General features: G+C 38.2%; 1 non-coding gene across 1 annotated transcript; it reads left to right on the top strand.

Moving 5' to 3' along the window:
• Positions 1–4,271: 4,271 nt before the first annotated feature.
• On the top strand, positions 4,272–4,379 carry LOC148553108 (small nucleolar RNA R71). Its single transcript, XR_015892773.1, has one exon. It is a non-coding gene; the product is annotated as a small nucleolar RNA R71 (small nucleolar RNA).
• Positions 4,380–15,539: the final 11,160 nt, after the last annotated feature.

The raw sequence follows: 15,539 nt of genomic DNA, 5'->3' as shown, positions 1-15,539 counted from the left end.
CATTTTGAGTGCAAGGAGGTCAGAATCCAATAGCGTTAGCAGTCCTTCTTCAACCTCTGAATCTGATTTTTGCTCAAGTCCCTCAATTTCAGCCAGAAAATACCTGAAATCACAGAAAAACACACAAACTCATAGTAAAGTCCAAAAATATGAATTTAACATAAAAACTAATAAAAACATCCCTAAAAGTAACTAGATCCTACTAAAACATACTAAAAACAATGCCAAAAAGCGTATAAATTATCCGCTCATCATAACACCAAACTTAAATTGTTGCTTGTCCCCAAGCAACTGAAAATCAAATAGGATAAAAAAAGAGAATATACTATAAATTCCAAAATATCAATGAAACATAGCTCCAATCAGATGAGCGGGGCTTGTAGCTTTTTGCCTCTTGAATAGTTTTGGCATCTCACTTTATCCATTGAAGTTCAGAATGATTGGCATCTATAGGAACTCAGAGTTCAGATAGTGTTATTGATTCTCCTAGTTCAGTATGTTGATTCTTGAACACAGCTACTTTATGAGTCTTGGCCGTGGCCCTAAGCACTTTGTTTTCCAGTATTACCACCGGATACATAAATGCCACAGACACATAATTGGGTGAACCTTTTCAGATTGTGACTCAGCTTTGCTAAAGTCCCCAATTAGAGGTGTCCAGGGTTCTTAAGCACACTCTTCTCTTTGCTTTGGACCTTGACTTTAACCGCTCAGTCTCAAGTTTTCACTTGACACCCTCACGCCACAAGCACATGGTTAGGGACAGCTTGGTTTTGCCGCTTAGGCCAGGATTTTATTCCTTTAGGCCCTCCTATCCACTGATGCTCAAAGCCTTGGGATCCTTTTTATTACCCTTGCCTTTTGGTTTTAAGGGCTATTGGCTTTTTGCTCTTGCCTTTTGGTTTTAAGAGCTTTTGGCTTTTTCTGCTTGCTTTTTCTTTTTCTATTTATTTTTTTTGCCATTTTTCTCTTTTTTTTTCGCAAGCTTTCTGTATTCACTGCTTTTTCTTGCTTCAAGAATCAATTTTTATGACTTTTCAGATTATCAAATAACATTTCTCCTTATCATCATTCTTTCAAGAGCCAACATATTTAACATTCTTAAACAACAACTTCAAAAGACATATGCACTGTTCAAGCATTCATTCAGAAAAAAAGTATTGTCACCATATCAAAATAATTAAACTAGTTTCAAGGATGAATTCGAAACCATGTACTTCTTGTTCTTTTGTAATTAAAACGTTTTTCCTTTAAGAGAGGTGATGGATTCATATTCACTACCTTAAAGCATAGACACTTGAATACTAATGATCATGTAAGAAGACACAAATATAGATAAACATTTAACATAAAAACAAAAAATAGAAAATTTAAGAACAAGGAATGAGTCCACCTTAGTGATGGTGGCGTTTTCTCCTTGAGGAACGAATGATGTCCTTGAGATCTTCTATGTCTCTTCCTTGTCTTCGTTGCTCCTCCCTCATTGCTCTTTGATCTTCTCTAATTTCATGAAGGATGATGGAGTGCTCTTGATGTTCCACCCTTAGTTGTCCCATGTTGGAACTTAATTCTCCTAGGGAGGTGTTGATTTGCTCCCAATAGTTTTGTGGAAGAAAGTGTATCCCTTGAGGCATCTCAGGGATCTCTTGATTTGCAGTCAAATGTTCTACCACTGAGCTATAGACCCTTGAGATGAATCTCTCCATCTCCTATGACTTGGAGGTGGAAGCTTTTGTCTTCCCTTTCCTCTTTCTAGAGGTTTCTCTAGCCTGAGGTGCCATCAATGGTTATGGAAAAACAAAAAAAAAGCTATGCTTTTACCACACCAAACTTAGAATGTTGCTCGCCCTCGAGCAAAAGAAGAAAGAATAGTAGTAGAAGAAGAAGATATGGAGGAAATGGAGGGATGTGTGTATTCGGCCATATGGGTGGGCTTGGGTGGGAAAGAGATTTTGAATTTTAAAGGTAGGTGGGGTGTATGGATGTGAGTGGTGAATGGAAAACAGAAGGGATGACTGTGAATGGAGAGAGAGGGTGATATAGGATTATGAGGAGGGAAGGTGAGTGGAGGTATGTGGGAATCCTGTGGGGTCCACAGATCCTGAGGTGATCCTGTGGGGTCCACAGATCCTGAGGTGTCAAGGATTTACATCCCTGCACCAATTAGGCATGTAAAATGCCTTTGCATGCATTTCTGGCGTTTAGACGCCGAAGTGATGCTTGTTCTGGGCGTTCAACGCCCATATGCAGCATATTTATGGCGTTGAACGCCAGCTTCATGCTTGTTTTTGGCATTCAGCGCCAGCTCCATGCTCTGTTCTGGTGTTGAACGCTAGCCAGATGCTCCTTACTGGCGTTTAAATGCCAGTAAGTTCTTCCTCCAGGGTGTGATTTTTCTTTTGCTGTTTTTTATTCTATTTTTAATTTTTGTATTTATTTTGTGACTCCACATGATCATGAACCTAATAAAATATGAATGAACAATAAGAATGAAAATAAAATTAGATAAATAAAAATTGGGTTGCCTCCCAACAAGCGCTTCTTTAATGTCAATAGCTTGACAGTGAGCTCTCATGGAGCCTTACAGTTGTTTAGAGCATTGTTGAGACTTCCCAACACCAAACTTAGAGTTTGGAATGGGAGTTCAACACCAAACTTAGAGTTTGGTTGTGGCCTCCCAACACCAAACTTAGAGTTTGACTGTGGGGGCTCTGGTTGACTCTGCAGTGAGAGAAGCTTATCGTGCCTCTTTTCCATGTTTATAGGATGATAACCTTGTGCTTTAAACACAAGGGAGTCCCCATTCAATTGAAGGACTAATTCACCTCTGTTAACATCTATCATAGCTCCTGCTGTGGCTAGGAAAAGTCTTCCAAGGATGATGGATTCATCCTCATCCTTTCCAATGTCTAGGATTATGAAATCAGTAGGGATGTAAAGGCCTTCAACCTTTACTAGCATGTCCTCTACTTGTCCATAAGCCTCTTTTCTTGAATTGTCTGCCATCTCTAATGAGATTCTAGCAGCTTGCACCTCAAAGATTCCCAGTTTCTCCATTACAGAGAGTGGCATGAGGTTTATTCCTGACCCAAGGTCACATAGAGCCTTCTCAAAGGTCATGGTGCCTATGGTACAAGGTATTAGGAACTTTTCAGGATCCTGTTTCTTCTGAGGCAATCTCAGTTGATCCAATGCATTTAGTTCATTGGTGAACAGGGGAGGTTCATCTCCCCAAGTCTCTTTACCAAATAAATTGGCATTCAGCTTCATGATTTCACCAAGGAACTTGGCAACTTATTCTTCAGTAACATCCTCATTCTCTTCAGAAGAGGAATACTCATCAGAGCTCATGAATGGCATAAGGAGGTTCAATAGAATCTCCATGGTCTCTAGATGAGTCTCAGATTCCTTTGGTTCCTTAGAGGAAAACTCCTTATTAATCACTGAACGTCCCAGGAGGTCTTCCTCCTTGGGATTCATGTTCTCCCCTTCCTCCTTGGATTCGACCATGATGGTTATATCAATGGCCTTGCACTCTCCTTTTGGATTTTCTTCTGTATTGCTTGGGAGAGCACTAGGAGGGGTTTCAGTGATCTTCTTACTCAGCTGACCCACTTGTGTCTCTAAATTTCTAATGGAGGACCTTGTTTCATTCATGAAACTCAGAGTGGCCTTAGATAGATCAGAGACTAAGTTTGCTAAATTAGAGGTATTTTGTTCAGAGTTCTCTGTCTGTTGCTGAGTGGATGATGGAAAAGGCTTGCTATTGCTAAACCTATTTCTTCCACCATTATTAAAGCCTTGTTGAGGCTTTTGTTGATCCTTCCATGAGAGATTTGGTGATTTCTCCATGAGGGATTATAAGTGTTTCCATAGGGTTCACCCATGTAATTCACCTCTGCTATTGCAGGGTTTTCAGGATCATAAGCTTCTTCTTCAGAAGATGCCTCTTGAGTACTGTTGGATGCAGCTTGCATTCCATTCAGACTCTGAGAAATCATATTGACTTGCTGAGTCAATATTTTATTCTGAGCCAATATGGCATTCAGAGTATCAATTTCAAGAACTCCCTTTTTCTGAGGCGTCCCATTACTCAAAGGATTCCTCTCAGAAGTGTACATAAACTGGTTGTTAGCAACCATGTCAATAAGTTCTTGAGCTTCTGCAGGCGTTTTCTTTAGGTAAATGGATCCACCTGCAGAAGTATCCAATGACATCTTAGCTAATTCAGACAGACCATCATAGAATATATCCAGGATGGTCCATTCTGAAAGCATATCAGAAGGACACTTTTTGGTCAGTTGCTTGTATCTCTCCCAAGCTTCATAGAGGGATTCACCTTCTTTCTGTCTGAAGGTTTGAACATCCACTCTAAGCTTACTTAGCTTTTGAGGAGGAAAAAACTTGGCTAAGAAAGCCGTGACCAGCTTATCCCAAGAGTTCAGGCTATCTTTGGGTTGAGAGTCCAACCACACTCTAGCTCTGTCTCTTACAGCAAACAGGAAAAGCATAAGCCTGTAGACCTCGGGATCAACCCCATTGGTCTTAACAGTATCACAGATCTGCAAGAATTCAGTTAAAACTGAAAAGGATCTTCAGATGGAAGTCCATGAAACTTGCAGTTCTACTGCATCAGAGAAACTAATTGAGGTTTCAGCTCAAAGTTGTTTGCTCCAATGGCAGGGATGGAGATGCTTCTTCCATGTAAATTGGAATTAGGTGCAGTAAAGTCACCAAGCATCCTCCTTGCATTATTATTATTTTCGGCTGCTATCTCCTCTTCCTGTTCAAAAATTCCTGTAAGGTTGTCTCCGGATTGTTGTATTTTAGCTTCTCTTAGTTTCCTTTTTAGAGTCCTTTCAAGTTCAGGATCTGCTTCAACAAGAATGTTCTTGTCCTTGCTCCTGCTCATTTGACAAAGAAGGGAATAACAAAGAAAATATAGAATCCTCTATGTCACAGTATAGAGATTCCTTTGTGTGAGTAGAAGAAGAAAAGAATGTAATGTAAAGAAGAATGGATAATCCAAACACAAGGGTGAGGATAGGAGCAGAGATATAAGATGAAGAGAAGTGTTAGTAAGTAATTAAATAAATAGAAGAAGATGAGAGAGAAGTTTTCGAAAATAAATTTTGAAAAGGAGTTGATGATTTTCGAAAATTAAAGGAAAAGTAAAATTAAAATTAAAATTTAAAACAATTAGTTAATTAAAATGAAATTTTGAAAAAGAGTGAGGTATTTTCGAAAATTAGAGAGGGATAGTTAGTTAGGTAGTTTTGAAAGAGATAAGAAACAAACAAAAAGTTAATTAGTTAGTTGAAACAAATTTTGAAAATCAATTTTTAAAAGATAAGAAGATAAGAAGTTAGAAAAGATATTTGAAAAAGATATGATATGAAAAGGTATGGTTAAAAAGATATGATTTTGAAAAAGATAAGATAAAAAGATATTTTTGAAAAGATATGATTGAAATTAGTTTTGAAAAAGATTTGATTTTTAAAATCACAATTAATGACTTGATTCACAAGAAATCACAAGATATGATTTTAGAACTTAAAGTTTGAATCTTTCTTAACAAGCAAGTAACAAACTTGAAATTTTTTTGAATCAAAACATTAATTGTTGATGATATTTTCGAAAATATGATATAAAATTAAGAAAAATATTTTTGAAAAATATTTTTTAAAAATTTCGAAAATAAATAAGAAAAATAAAAAAGATATGATTTTTGAAAAAGATTTTGAAAAAGATAAGATTTTTAAATTGAAAATTTGATTTGACTCATAAGAAATAACTAAATTTTAAAAAGTTTTAAAAAAGTCAACTCAAATTTTCAAAAATTTATGAGAGAAAAAGGGAAAGATTTTTTTTTTATTTTTGAATTTTTAATGATGAAAGAGAAAAATATGAAAAAGACTCACAACATGAAAATTATGAATCAAAACATGTGATGCATGCAAGAACACTATGAATGTCAAGATGAACACCAAGAATACTTTGAAGATCATGATGAACATCAAGAACATATTTTTGAAAAATTTTTGATGCAAAGAAAACATGTAAGACACCAAACTTAGAAATTTTCAAACTTCAGACACTAACAAATTGAAAATGCATATGAAAAACAAGAAAAGACACAAAACAAGAAAACATGAAGATCAAACAAGAAGACTGGCCAAGAACAACTTGAAGATCATGAAGAACACTATGAATGCATGAATTTTCGAAAAATGCATAAATTTTTAGAAAAAAATGAAAAAATGCAATTGACACCAAACTTAAAAATTGACTCTAGACTCAAACAAGAAATACAAAATATTTTTGGTTTTTATGATTTTATGATTTTTTTATATTTTCTTTTAATTTTTTTTTTCGAAAAACATATAGGAAAAAGAAAATAAGAAATTCAAAATTTTTTATAAGAATCCTAGGAATCTTTCAATGTTGGCCTAAAGCTCCAATCCAAGGGTTGGGCATGGCTTAATAGCCAGTCAGCTTTAGGATATAAATCAGGCATGCAACAGCTGATATTCCAATTAACTTGCCTCTATGCTGATGGTTGGAAGCCACAGTCCAAAAGAATTAGACATGGCTTTACAGCCAGCCAAGCTTCAACATGCTTCATGAAACACTAGAATTCATTCTTAAAAATTTAGAATAATTTTCGAAAATAGATGAGAAATTTTTGAAATATTTTTGAAAATAAAACAAAAAGAAAATTACCTAATCTGAGCAACAAGATGGACCGTCAGTTGTCCAAACTCGAACAATCCCCGGCAACGGCGCCAAAAACTTGGTGCACGAAATTGTGATCCCTGGTAATGGCTCCAAAAACTTGGTGCTCAAATTTTAATTCATAATTTGTCACAACTTCGATACAACTAACCAGCAAGTGCACTGGGACGTCCAAGTAATAAAACCTTACGTGAGTAAGGGTCGATCCCACGGAGATTGTTGGTATGAAGCAAGCTATGGTCATCTTGTAAATCTCAGTCAGGCGGATATCAAATGGTTATGGAGTTTTTGAATAATAATAATAAATAAAAAGAAAATAAAGATAGAAATACTTATGTAATTCATTGGTGAGAATTTCAGATAAGCGTATAGAGATGCTTTCGTTCCTCTGAACCTCTGCTTTCCTGCTGTCTTCATCCAACCAGTCCTACTCCTTTCCATGGCAAGCTGTATGTTAGGCATCACCGTTGTCAATGGCTACATCCTGTCCTCTCAGTGAAAATGGTCCAATGCGCTGTCACTGCATGGCTAATCATCTGTCGGTTCTCGATCATACTGGAATAGGATCCATTGATCCTTTTGCGTCTGCCACTACGCCCAACACTCGCGAGTTTGAAGCTCGTCACAGCCATCCCTTCCCAGATCCTACTCGGAATACCATAGACAAGGTTTAGACTTTCCGGATCTTAGGAATGGCCATCCATGGGTTCTAACTTATACCACGAAGATTCTGATTAAGGAATCCAAGAGATACTCATTCAATCTAAGGTAGAACGGGAGTGGTTGTCAGGCACGTGTTCATAGGGAATGATGATGACTGTCACGATCATCACATTCATGTTGAAGTGCGATTGGATATCTTAGAAGCGGAATAAGTTGAATTGAATAGAAAAACAGTAATACTTTGTATTAATTCATGAGGAACAGCAGAGCTCCACACCTTAATCTATGGTGTGTAGAAACTCTACCGTTGAAAATACATAACTGATAAAGGTCCAGGCATGGCCGAATGGCCAGCCCCCGTGATCTAAGAACTAGACGTCCCAAGATGATCCTAAGATGATAAAAATACAATAGTAAAAAGTCCTATTTATACTAGACTAGCTACTAGGGTTTACAGAAGTAAGTAATTGATGCAGAAATTCACTTTCGGGGCCCACTTGGTGTGTGCTTGGGCTGAGCATGAAGCTTTCACGTGTATAGGCTTCTTTTGGAGTTGAACGCCAAGTTGTAACGTGTTTTTGGTGTTCAACTCTGGTTCGTGACGTGTTTCTGGCGTTTAACTCCAGACTGCAGCGTAGAACTGGCGTTCAACGCCCTTTTGCGTCATCTAAACTTGGGCAAAGTATGGACTATTATATATTGCGTGCCATTTGGAGTTCTGTAGCTCCAAAAAATCTACTTTGAGTGCAGGGAGGTCAAAATCCAATAGCATCAACAGTCCTTTTTCAACCTCTGAATCTGATTTTTGCTCAAGTCCCTCAATTTCAGCCAGAAAATACCTGAAATCACAGAAAAACACACAAACTCATAGTAAAGTCCAGAAATGTGAATTTAACATAAAAACTAATAAAAACATCCCTAAAAGTAACTAGATCCTACTAAAACATACTAAAAATAATGCCAAAAAGCGTATAAATTATCCGCTCATCAGCCTACAATGCCTTAATAGGTCGAACAACATTGAATCAACTCGGCGCGATAGTCTCAACTCTACATTTATGCATGAAATTTCCAACTGCAGAAGCGATAGCTACAATTAAAGCAGATCAGAAGATGGCGCGCCACTGTTGCAACGAAAGTTCAAACCTCAGAGGCAGAGGAGAAGAATTCCACACAATCAAACTGGGAGGAGCTCAGAGGCGAGAAGAACTCCGCTCACAACCCGAAGGTGAAGTAGAGAAAATCCAGATCGGAGACACCCCGGACAAAACAACCAATATTGGTAGGCTTCCAAGAGGAGACATAAAAGAATTACTCGAACAGTTCTTACGAGAGAACGTCAACCTCTTTGCATGGAAAGCTGCAGACATGCCAGGCATAGACCCCAAATTAATGTGCCACAAGTTGGCGGTCTACCCAGGATCTCGGCTAGTACAACAGAGATGAAGAAAGATCAGACCAGAACGATCCCAAGCTGTGGAAGAGCAGGTACAAGCTCTATTGGAGGCAGGATTCATAAGAGAAGTCAAGTACCCACTATGGCTAGCTAACGTCGTCTTGGTGAAAAAATCAAACGGGAAGTGGCGAATGTGCACCGACTACACTGATCTCAACAAAGCCTGCCCAAAAGATCCTTATCCACTCCCAAGTATCGACGCCCTGGTGGATGCCTCTTCTGGATATAAATACCTCTCATTCATGGATGCGTATTCGGGATACAATCAAATCCCAATGCATCCACCCGATCAAGAAAAAACCTCATTCCTAACCCCAAAAGCAAACTATTGCTACATCGTAATGCCTTTTGGTCTTAAAAATGCGGGAGCTACTTATCAAAAGTTAATGAATAAAGTCTTTTCGGAGCATATCAGAAAAATCATGGAAGTCTATGTGGACGACATCTTAATAAAGACACAAAGTGAAGAGACGCTATTGTCCGACCTGACCCAAGTGTTCGACACTATAAGAAAGCATGGCATGCGACTCAATCCTGCAAAATGCACCTTCGCAGTAGAAGCTGGCAAATTCTTGGGTTTTATGCTCACACAAAAAGGAATCGAAGCAAATCCAGATAAATGCCAGGCCATACTCGACATGAAAAGCCCGACTTGCGTCAAAGGGGTGCAACAACTCAACGGGAGGTTGGCAGCCTTGTCCAGATTTCTAGCTGGATTGGCAATAAGATCTCTCCCCTTCTACGCCGCTCTAAGGAAAGGAAAAAGGTTTGAATGGACAACAGAGTGCGAGCAATCCTTCCAAAAGTTCAAGGGATTCCTGGGACAACCACCTATCCTAACTCGGCCATGGAAAGCAGAACCACTCATATTGTACCTCACGGTAGGAAGTCGAGCAGTAGCCTCTGCACTAGTTCGAGAAGACGACAGTGGGCAACAACCCGGTTACTTCATCAGTAAAGCATTACAAGGATCCGAGCTGAACTACCAAAAAATAGAAAAATTTGCCTATGCCCTCATACTAACATCTCAACGACTTCGTCCATACTTCCAAGCTCACACCATTAGGATTCGGACCAACCAACCCATAAAGGGGATTTTGCAGAAAACAGACTTAGCAGGTAGAATCTTGCAATGGGTCGTCAAGTTGTCTGAATTTGATCTTCAATATGAAGCTCGAACAGCCATTAAATCACAATACCTGGCCGACTTTATTGTAAAATTTACAGATGCCCCAGAAACCCCCACAGAATGGAGTCTCTACGTGGACGGTTCCTCAAATAAAAATGAAAGTGGCGCAGGTGTGATAATTGAAAGCAACCAAGGGACTTAAATTGAACTCTTCCTCAAATTCGGGTTCCCTGCCTCAAACAATCAAGCGGAATATGAGACATTACTAGCTGGCTTGAAGCTGGCTAGGGAGGTGGGAGCTCAAAAGCTTACCATCTTCAGCGACTCACAAGTAGTCACTTCACAAATTGCAGGGAGCTACCAAGCCAAAGACCCCACCATGAAAAAGTACTTGGACAAAACCAGGGAACAGCTCGGACAGCTCGGAGAATATGAGGTCCGTCATATACCACGAGAACAGAATGCCCGAGCTGATGCACTCTCAAAGCTAGCCAGCACTAAACCAGGGGGCAACAATAGAAGCCTCATCCAAGAAATATTGCAGAGTCCGTCAATCTCGGAAGAAGAAAAAGTCCTAGCCATAACAGGTCAGGATCAAGGATGGATGACTCCCATAATTAACTACCTCAAAACAGAAACACTCCCAACAGACGAAAAAGAGGCAAAGAGGTTAAAACGAGAGGCACAACATTACACCATCATAAACAATACTCTATACAAGAGAGGGATTTCAATCCCATTATTAAAATGTGTGCCGACTGCCAATACAAAGGAAGTTCTAGAAGAAGTACACAGTGGTATTTGTGGCAATCATCTCGGAGCACAAGCTCTCGTCAAAAAAGTACTCCGAGCAGAATTTTATTGGCCAACTCTACAAAAGGAAGCTACAGAGTTTGTAAAGACATGTCTACCATGCCAGAAACATGCCAACTTTCACATCGCCCCACCAGAGGAACTCATCAGCGTGACCTCACCATGGCCATTTGCAAAATGGGGACTCGACCTTCTCAGACCCTTCCCTCAGGGATCGGGACAAGTTAGATTCCTTATAGTAGAGGTAGACTACTTTACAAAGTGGATCGAGGCAGAACCCCTAGCTAATGCCACTTCTCAAAGAAGTCAAAAATTCCTATATAGGAACATTGTCACGAGGTTCGGAGTTCTATACTCCATCACCACAGACAATGGCACCCAATTCACAGATGCAGGCTTCAAAAAATTAGTAGCCAACTTGAACATAAAACAACAATTCTAATACTTGGATTGCTAAAAAATAACTTAAAGATTGGCCAATGTTAAGAAGTCGGACCAGTCACAATAACCCAAGTTATAAGTAAATCCCTGGAAAGAGGTCTGGCCAACCCTATAAAAGAGGATTACTATAACTTAGAAGGGCTCGACATGACAAAGTCGGCCCGAAACATAAAAGTTATAGAAGTAATCCCTGAAAGAGACCTGAACAAGGTCCAAGAAAGAGGATTACAAAAATAACTTAGAAGGGCTCGACATGACAAAGTCGGCCCAAAACATAAAAGTTATAGAAGTAATCCCTGAAAGAGACCTGAACAAAGTCCAAGAAAGAAGATTACAAAAATAACTTAGAAGGGCCCGACATGACAAAGTCGGTCCAAAACATAAAAGTTATAGAAGTAATCCCTGAAAGAGACCTGAACAAGGTCCAAGAAAGAGGATTACAAAAATAACTTAGAACGGCCCGACATGACAAAGTCGGCCCAAATCATAAAAGTTATAGAAGTAATCCCTGAAAGAGACCTGAACAAGGTCCAAGAAAGAGGATTACAAAAATAACTTAGAAGAGCCCGACATGACGAAGTCAGCCTAAAACATAAAAGTTATAGAAGTAATCCCTGAAAGAGACCTGAACAAGGTCCAAGAAAGAGGATTACAAAAATAACTTAGAAGAGCCCGACATGACGAAGTCGGTCCAAAACATAAAAGTTATAGAAGTAATCCCTGAAAGAGACCTGAACAAGGTCCAAGAAAGAGGATTACAAAAATAACTTCTGTGAGCCCGACATGACGACGTCGGCCTCCATAAAATACTAAAGTTATAAAAAGTAATACTTAGCAAGAGACCTCATAGAAGGTCCAAACAAAGCAGGATTACTAGAACTAACTTCCGAAGCATTAAAAAAATCAAAGCCACAAGCAGGAAATACAAAAAGGAATCCAAAGAGGCTCCAACGCTACCGAAAACTTAAGAAAGGATACCAAGATAGATAAGGACCGACATGATATTAATAGCACGATAAGAACAAGCTCAAAGAGGCTACCCAAATCAGCCCCAAGAACTTGGAAGCTGATAAACCACTATTTTATGGTTTATCTTGTGCTCAATTGAGTGGATTTTATCAATCTTTCATACACTTATTCATACTATTTGCATGGTTTTACATTCTCCTTCCTGATTGTGTGCAATGATTGAAAACATGCTTCTTTGGCCTTATATTTGCTAATATTAATCCTCTCTCATTACCATTAGATACCTTGATATGTGTATTAAGTGATTTCAGAGTTTATAAGGCAGGAATGACTTAGAGGATGGAAAGGAAGCAAGCAAAAATGGAAGGAATACAAGAATCTGAAGGAACTGCTAAAGCTGTCCAGCCTGACCTCTTATTACTAAATTGACCATAACTTGAGCTACAGAGGTTCAAATGACACGTTTCTAGTTGCGTTGGAAAGCTAACATCTGGGGCTTCGATTTGATATATAATTTTTTATAGTTTCCTTGACGATAAGTGATGCAAACGCGTGATCCACGTGGACGTGTCGCAGTGGCAAAAAAACCAGCGTGCTTAAATTCGAAACCAGCGAATTCTGGGCTGTTTCTGACCCAGTTCTCGGCCCAGAAAATACATATTAGAGGCTATAAAGTGGGAGAATGCATCCATTCATCACACAACTCATATACATTCATATTCACATAGTTTTAGGATTAGATGTAGTTTTTAGAGAGAGAGGTTCTCTCCTCTCTCTTAGGATTAGGATTAGGATTTATATTAGGATTTAGGATTTCAACTTCTTCTCAGGTTCAATATTCCTTTTATATTTTTATTTATTCTAATGCTTTTATTCGTATCTGACTCATGTTACCAATTTGGCTTATGAATTCTTCGTATTTAGATTTGAATATTTTATTTAATATAATTTGAGGTATTTCAGATTTGACTTTGCTTTGCTTTATTTATATGAATGCTTTTAATTTAATTTAGATATTTTCTTCCTTTTGGCTTTGGTTAAGTAATTGGTAACACTTGAGTTGTCAAACCCAGCAGTGGTTGAAATTGGCAGATTACTAATTGATCTAGATCGCTCTAAAGCTAGTCTTCCCACAGGGATTGACTAGGACTTGAGGATCAAACTAATTAGTCCACTTGACTTAACTAAGTGGGATTAAAACCCAATTCTCATCACATCTGATAAGGATAACTAGGATAGAAATTCCAAATTCTTATACCTTGCCAAGAGATTTTATTATTATTAATTTATTTTTCTTGTCATTTAAATTACTCGCTCCTTATTTCAAAAACCCCCCAATTTAAAAAACTCATGACCAATAATAAGAATATACCTCCCTGCAATTCCTTGAGAACATGACCCGAGGTTTGAATACTTCGGTTATAAATTTTAAAGGGGTTGTTACTTGTGACAACCAAAACTTTTGTAAGAACGGAATTCTTGTCGGTCTATAAGCTATACTTACAACGGGGATTTATTTGTGAAAATTCTAGATCGCGCGAGAGTTTCGCTTTTCAAAAATGGCGCCGTTGCCGGGGAATTGCAAACGTGTGCCTTATTATTGGTTATTGTAAATATTTACTTTTTGCTTGTTTATTTGTTTTTATTTTTGTTTTTATTTTTGCTTTTTCATAAATTAAGAAGTTATTACTCTTTATTTTAATTGATTTTTTTCGAAAATCACAAAAAAAAAATTATATCCTTTTCAAAATCTTATCTTATCTTATTTCAAAAATTAAATTTCAAATTTCAATATTTAAATTCAAAAATTCAAAATCCAAATTTAAAATTTTAAAAATAAAACCTTTTCTAAATTTAAATCTTTTTCAAATCTTTATCTTATATTGTTGACTTTTTCAAAATTCAAATTTCAAAATTTAAAAAATTCAAATTTAAAATTCAAAATTTAATTTTCAAATTCAAAATTTAAATTTCAATAACCTTTTAATTTAAATTTGTTTTTATTTTTAATTTTTATTAGCTACTATGAATTCTCACCCCTTTGGTTATGAGTTTGGTTACAATCATGTTATAGGAAGAGGAGATTACAATGAAAGCTTGGGTTACGGATGGGACAATCAAAGATGGGAGGAGCCACAAGGATTTGATCAACCCTCTTGGCGACAACCACCTCCAAGGCACTATCAACAACCATTCTATGATGCGCACCAAGACAATGGTTATGGTGGACCTCTTCGTGACAATCAACACCCACCACAAAAAACCTATGAACCTCCCCCTCCACGTAATTTTGAACCACCATACTCACAAGTCTCTTACCACCAAACACCACCATATGACCCTAACCTATATCCACCACACCAACCACCATATGAACCACACCCATAACCATCACCTCAATATTCACCATCTCTATATCCTTATCAAGAAGAACCACCTTCCTATTATGAACCCTTTCTCCAAAATAATGAACCCTCATATCCACCCCAATCTCTAATGGATGACATCATTTGTGGTCTTCTTCAAGGGCAAGCGAAGATGCAAAAGGTTGTACTGGAACTCGCGACTGCCTTAACCGAGGTAGTAAATAAATTAGCTTCTCAATATCTGAGCACTCAAAGTACTCCCATGGCTTCATGTGGAGAATCAAAAGAAGAGCATAGCATGAAGGAGACACTAGAAACTTCGGTGGACAATGAGGAACATGGCTTTGTATTGGAACAAGTGGAGGAAGCCATAATAGTTGCAGAGGAAGAAATGGTTGAAGATTTAGGAGATGCTGAACCTCCATGGGAATCGAGAACTGTACAGGATTCTGCCGAGAAGTTTGAATTTGATGTTGAAGAGGGTGTACAACCTCCAAGGCATATCATGGTTGAAGATTTTGCGGAGGTTGATCAAGAGATGGAGATTAAAGAAGAGGAAGCACAACCTCCCATGCCCTTGGTAAGCCATAAAGAAGAGTTTGATTTGGAAGAAAGCTACCAAGAGAAAGAGGTTGGAATTGAAGAAGCTCGCAAAGAGGTGGAAGTTGTCAAGGAAGAGCACAAGGGAATGGAGCTGGAAATCACCTTACCACAGTTGTTGGAGACCTCTTTCCCAAAGCCATCACCATCCATCCCTTCATTCAAGTGGGTAAATCTCTCATCTCTAAGCTTAATTAGCTCACTTGAATATGCTTTACTTGAAACAGATGGTCAGATTAGAGCTCTTTGTGGCTTTAAGAGTAAGAGGGAGATGGTTAGTGGTAGGAGTCGTCATGCAAGATTCAATATGGTGGAAAGCTCAAAGTTTAAATGCAAAGGTTGGTGTAGAGCTCAACTGAATGGGTCT

This window comes from Arachis ipaensis, chromosome B7 (assembly GCF_059453495.1).
Source record: "Arachis ipaensis isolate K30076 ecotype BB chromosome B7, ASM5945349v1, whole genome shotgun sequence".
NCBI lineage: Eukaryota > Viridiplantae > Streptophyta > Magnoliopsida > Fabales > Fabaceae > Arachis > Arachis ipaensis.
This window is presented reverse-complemented; position numbering and strand designations above follow the sequence as displayed.